The sequence below is a fragment of the Coffea arabica genome, chromosome 5c, assembly GCF_036785885.1.
Source record: "Coffea arabica cultivar ET-39 chromosome 5c, Coffea Arabica ET-39 HiFi, whole genome shotgun sequence".
Lineage (NCBI taxonomy): Eukaryota > Viridiplantae > Streptophyta > Magnoliopsida > Gentianales > Rubiaceae > Coffea > Coffea arabica.
The window spans coordinates 3,704,162-3,710,274 of record NC_092319.1 but is presented as its reverse complement, the minus strand read 5'-3'; the positions used below and the strand labels follow the sequence as shown (position 1 = coordinate 3,710,274).

Here is a 6,113-nt window from a genome sequence, read left to right as displayed (position 1 = left end):
AGGATAAATCTTAGGGAAAGTTTTTGAAATTAACCCTTTTACAAATATATAATCATTTTGGAGAAGCTTCCAATCCAATCAAAAATGCATCTCACACTTTGCTCGAACCAAAATAGTTAAATAAAATAAAATAATTAGTGAAGAAGAGCCTCTAATTGACCAACCAACTACTCCTAGATTAGTTTGCCACCAAGGAGAGAGTTAAAACTCTACTTCGGTGTAGACCTACAATTTTATTTAGGATTTTCTGAAAATTTTACCAGCAGGTACATAGGTACCTGTCTAATCCGGTGGCTGTTCAGTCTTCTCCAGATCCCCCTTTGCGCCCTTGGATCCACCCTTTATTCTTGTGTAGAGTAGGAGTAGGTGTAGAATAGAAATTATGATATCTAAAAAAAAACCAATCAATTTATCTGATTGACGTAATGATGGAATGGCTATTCAGTTCGAGTTAACTAAAATAACCGGACAGTAATTCACTAGGCCAAAAAAAAGTCTGGTTGGGCAATAACTCAAAAAAATTAATCTTCTTGTGCTGTTTTGTGTACTTTTTTGTCATTCTTTCTACTTTTAATATTATTTAATCATTGTTTATTAATATATGTAGTGTACTTTTTTGTCATTCTCTCTACTTTTAATATTATTTAATCATTGTTTATTAATATATGTATGGCATCATCTGATTTAAACACTATTAGTTAAACTTAAAACTTTTAAAATATAAAGGAATATATGTATGGCATCATCTGATTTAACTTTTAAAATATAGAGGAATAATTCATTGTTGATGTACCAAGTGGAATTAGGGATCCTACCAAGAAAAATAACAAGGAAAATTCCATCTTCCCTGTCTGGTTTGGAAAAAATTACTAGAATGCCCTAACTTGTAAAATTAATTAAAAAGAATCAATTATAAACTTACAAAAAAAAATTTAAAACTCTTACTAAGCAATAATTGTGACCTGACATCCATAGACTTTACTATCCCCACCCCAATATATATTGGCGTCCACAAAGTGTAGGCAGACAGGATTTGCGACTTTACCGTATAATTTAAAAGCAAAAAAAAAAAAGCCAAATATAGTTTTTAAAAAAATGTATTCTGGAAAAAACTAAATACAATTTTAAAATTTAGAAAATTAGATAAGAAAAACAAAAATCAAACAGTGACGTTGACCCTAACTTACGATTTCGTTGGGAGTTGAAACTTTGAGTCCAAAAGTTGTTCCCCCTTCTTGTTCACTTTGTAATGCAAGGACCTTTAGGAGATTGATTAAATATATTCAGACCATATTGAGGTGATGCTGGAAGTTGTTCAGAAGTCAGCTTCACAGTTGGTGTCTGAATTTTTTATGCAGAGCTTTATGGATTGAATGTATTGGAATGAATAGAAACTGGACCTTGGTAAGTCATGTCCGTTGAAATGCCATTTCTTCCACTTGAGTTCTTTATGTGCCTTTGATGCTCAGAGTGCAGCAGATTAGGCAATTTGATTTATTGCAACTTTTAATTTCCATTGTTATGGTCAATTATCAGGTCAATGCAATGTTTATAACTCCGGTTCCATCTGTTTAATCAGTTGAAGGCTTTTGTATGGTGTCTAACAATCTGAAGTTCTAGAATCCTCCTACCACCAATGTATCATTGATGGTTTGTTAAATAGACTCTCTATTGCCTGTGAAGCTGATTTAAGTTGAGTGAATGTCTTATTATCTTCAATTTATAGGGCATGTGTAATTGAGGCTTGGTAGGTGTCGTGAGATCGTTATCTGATTCATTGCTGGAACAATATGAAGAGGAAATTGACACGTTCTATTGGCCTCTTGAGAAAAGAAATAAGAAAATTCCTTACTCTGCATCTGATTATTGTCCATGTAAGAGAATATTGAAATAATCATGATAGAAATTGAATTAAGCTTCAGTTTGAATAGAAACTTTTAAATAAATGGTCACCTTTAATTGTTTTGGGCCTTTTTTTTTATTGGGGGGGATCAAATTTGGCATTGGAGATCATGTTTGCAACTACTATAATAAATTATATATCCAAGAATCTCCTATACACAAAACTGTTTGTGGAAATAGATTGGAACTTGATACTGATTTAGTTAATTTGGCATTGCTGTTTTTCCTGTTTTCAACTGTACCATCTGGACAGCATGGATTTTTGGTGGATGAAGACAAGACCTCTGTTTATCTCATCCTTTTCTAATTAGTATCTTTATGCAGAAGTGTTGCGGTTATAAAATCAGATAAGGACACTGGATATGCATTGGATTCAATTGTTACTCATGATGGAGAAAAACTGCCATGCTGGCCACTGGCAAATCTTTCATCATTCAGACAAAAGCTTGGTAGTTTTAGGAATGGATACCGAATCAAGGTGATAGGGTATAATTTGTTAGTAAATTTATTATTGATTTCCCCTTCTATCCCTGACAAATATTGTGTTAATTGCTGATATTTACTCATATTTGGTATTTGGAATCAATTTCAGGAGTGAAGCAGAAAATTACCAAAAAGGAGGGACTTGTATGGAAAAATGCAGACTTCTAAGGGCTTCAACCTTTGGGTCCTTGAATTGGTGGGGACCACAAGCTAGTGCAAGGTATTTAGTCATTTGGGCTTTTCAAAGAAAGTAACGTAGAGAGACTTGGAACAACAAGTACTTTGGAGGCTTTGTCCACATGTGCGGGGACCACGGATAAAAAAGCATGAGTCATTTGGACTCTAGGAAAAGAAACGTACAAAACTTTGAATTTGGTGTGGGGACCACTAGAGATAGCATTAGACTTCCTTTTGGCTTTAAAAAGGGAGAAACGTACGAGACGTTTATGAATCAATAGTTTTAGTTTAGGCTTTTAGCATAGTTTTAGTTTTCTTTTCTTAGTTTTTTCGCATGGTTGTTCTCCATTAATGGAGGACTAACCTCTCAATTCTAGTCAAGGGGACAACTGAAGACTTGGTTCAACAATTACTGTGAGATCGAATTTATTTTAATTGTTTCCTCCATTTATTGGTATTCATATGTTTCCTGCTTTTAACTGTTATAGCTCTTGTGTATGATTGATTAGTGCGCAATAATTAATTATTCATATAGGCTATTTTGCTAAATAGAGGTAATTGAATCCGTAATTGTTCGTTATCTCTATCTTAGTAGCAACTGGCGTAATTGGATTTATGTCAGGGGAGCATACGATCTAGTTTAAACAAACCCTCGTAGCGTGTTTGTTAGTTAGGATTGGGGCTTTCTAATTATTAATTCAATCTAGAAATTAAATCCTACGGTCGTACCTAGGGTTGTTTTTGGGTTAGAGAAATAGTTAACGGTCGTACATTAACTATCGAGAAATTAAGGAAGGGTTGGTTGTTTATCGCGTGCATGATAACTATAATCAATCTATTAATAAATGTGGAATTATTTTTGCATCAATGATCAGTGCCTGAACCATTTCTGAAGTGTACCCTTGGCTAGAGTTTTCCCTTAATTATTTCTCTTAATCAATTATTTTCTGCAGTTAATTTGTTTAGTTGGCTTTTAATCCAAAACCCCCCATACTTTGAACTCTAGAAGAAACGAATTATCCCCAATCCCTGTGGATTCGACTCTACTCACCGCTATATTCAAAATCTGTATTTTTCTCGAGTAGGTATTTATTATTGCACAGGTTCGGCACCTGTCAATTTTTGGGAAGCAACAAAAGAAAAATATGACAGAGAGAGATGAGAATAAGAGACAAAATTAGAAATAGGATAAGAAGTACAATGCCTCTTACCTTTATGTAGAGCAATAGGAAGATCTGACTCACAGGAGGGCGTCATACCTGGATCTGAAGATTGAGAGTTAATTGGTGAAGTACGTAGCATATCAGGAGTTTTCTCAACCATGGAACGACGAGAATAAACTTGAAGATTATGACGAGATAATCGAGTTGTGGAATCTGGTGAACTAGATAAGTCAGGTAATAAAGATGAAGGGACTGGTAAAATAGGAGAAGGAAAAGAGGAACACTGGTCTAACTCACAAACATACCTTGCTTCATAAAATAAGGAGTGGATTCAAAGAAAGTAACATCAGCACAAGTGAAAAAATGATTTAAAACTGGACTGTAACATCTATATCCCTTTTGCGCTGGTGCGTATCCTAAAAAAATACACTTAATGGCACGAGAATCTAATTTATCCACCCCGAAAGCAAGTTGATGAACAAAACACACACACCCAAAAATACGATGAGGTAGTTTAAATATAGGATCATGAGAAAAAAGAATGGAGTGAGGTAATTGGCCTCCAAAAATATTGGATGGCATGCGATTAATTAAATAACATGCAGTTAAAACTGCATCACTCTAAAATTGTTTGGGCACATTCATGTGCAACAAAAATGTCCGAGCAACTTCAATTAAATGTTCAATTTTTCTTTCAACAACTCTATTCTGTTGTAGAGTGTAAGAACAAGAGAACTGATGAAAAATACCGGATTTAGTCATAAAGGTATCAAAAGGAGTGAAAAAATATTCTTTCGCATTATCACTGCGAAGTATACGTACAGGCATACCAAATTGATTCTTTATTTCTGTAATAAATGCACAAAAAATGGAATATAATTCTGAACAATTTTTCATTAAATAAAGCCATGTAACTCTGAAAAAATCATCAACAAAGATTACAAAATATTTAAAACCTAACTTTGAAGTGACTCGGTTAGAATCCAAAACATCAGAATGAACTAACAAAAAGGGTTTCGAAACCCGTTTATTGACCCTAGGAGCAAAAGAAACACGATGATGCTTTCCTAATTGACAAGACTCACATTCTAATGAAGACAACTGACTCAAGGCAGGAACCAACTTCTTCAAATTTTGTAGGGACGGATGACTCAAACGATAGTGAATTTCAAGAGGAGAAACCGTAGCAGGGCACGCAATCGGACCATTAGAGTTGAGAAAATAAACACCATTATGCTCACGCCCTCCACCAATCATTCTCTTTGTCTTCAAATCCTGAATGACAGCAAAATCAGGAGAAAAAGTAATTGAACACTGTAGAAATTTGGTAAGCTTACTAACGAACATTAGATTAAAAGGCAAATTGGGTACGTAAAAAACAGAAGACAGCGGAAGAGATGGGTTAATTTCTACAGTGCCTAGTCCTTTAACTTTAGTTATAGATCCATCAGCTAAAGTAACATGAGGGAAGGAAGTAGACTCTTGAAAATTAGAAAAATTTCTAGAGGTACCTGACATATGATCAGTAGCTCCGGAATCAATGATCCATGAGTCAAAATTTTTGGAAGTGGAGAGACAAGTCATAGCATTACCTTTTTGTGCTAAAGAAGCAGAGAAAAGAGATGCGTGATTTGCAATTTGGTACTGCAGAAATTTGACATAATCTTCCTCGAATATGGTAAAAGTCTTTTGGGACCCTTGTGCTGAAGAACTCGATTCAGCTTGGTCAATGGTAACTGCATTAGCAAACCGAGGTGGTTTTCCATTTAAATCCCAACAAGTATCACGAGTGTGATTCTTCAAACCACAATGACTGCACTCATGGGTGCCTCGACCTCCTTGACCCCCACGACCTCCTCTACTTCTTCTTTCACGAGAGCCACATCCAAAGTTAAGTTGCTCTATCCAACCATTGTTAGCAACTAAAGCAGATTTGTCATTAATTAGAGCACCATCACCCTGTGCATTGTCCTTAGATGCAGAACGTAAGACCCGAACATACGCCTCTGCAAAGGATGGTAATTGTTTACCTGCTAAAATTTGAGATTTGATTGGTTCAAATTCTGGCTTGAGACCGGCCAAGAATTTAAGCACAAGCATTTGTTCTCTTTGCCTCTGCATAACTATAATATCACTTGAGAGAGGCATTATGGCATTTAATTCTTCTGAAACTCGCTTAAGATCAGCAAAGTATTCTGTTACTGTCTTGTTATCTTGTTGCAACTAAAAATATTCCAAAGAAACATCATACATCCGTGAAAAATTACTGTAGTATAATAACTGGACATAATCCCAAACTTCTTTTGTTGTCTCACAATGAGAACACATATAAGTAATTTGTGGCTCCATAGAATTCCATATTGCTCCAAGAATTTGGGCATCCTCTTG

General features: G+C 35.0%; 1 pseudogene; it reads right to left on the bottom strand.

Moving 5' to 3' along the window:
- Positions 1-6,113, bottom strand: part of LOC113689055 (uncharacterized) — a 188,844-nt pseudogene that overhangs the window by 118,809 nt on the left and 63,922 nt on the right.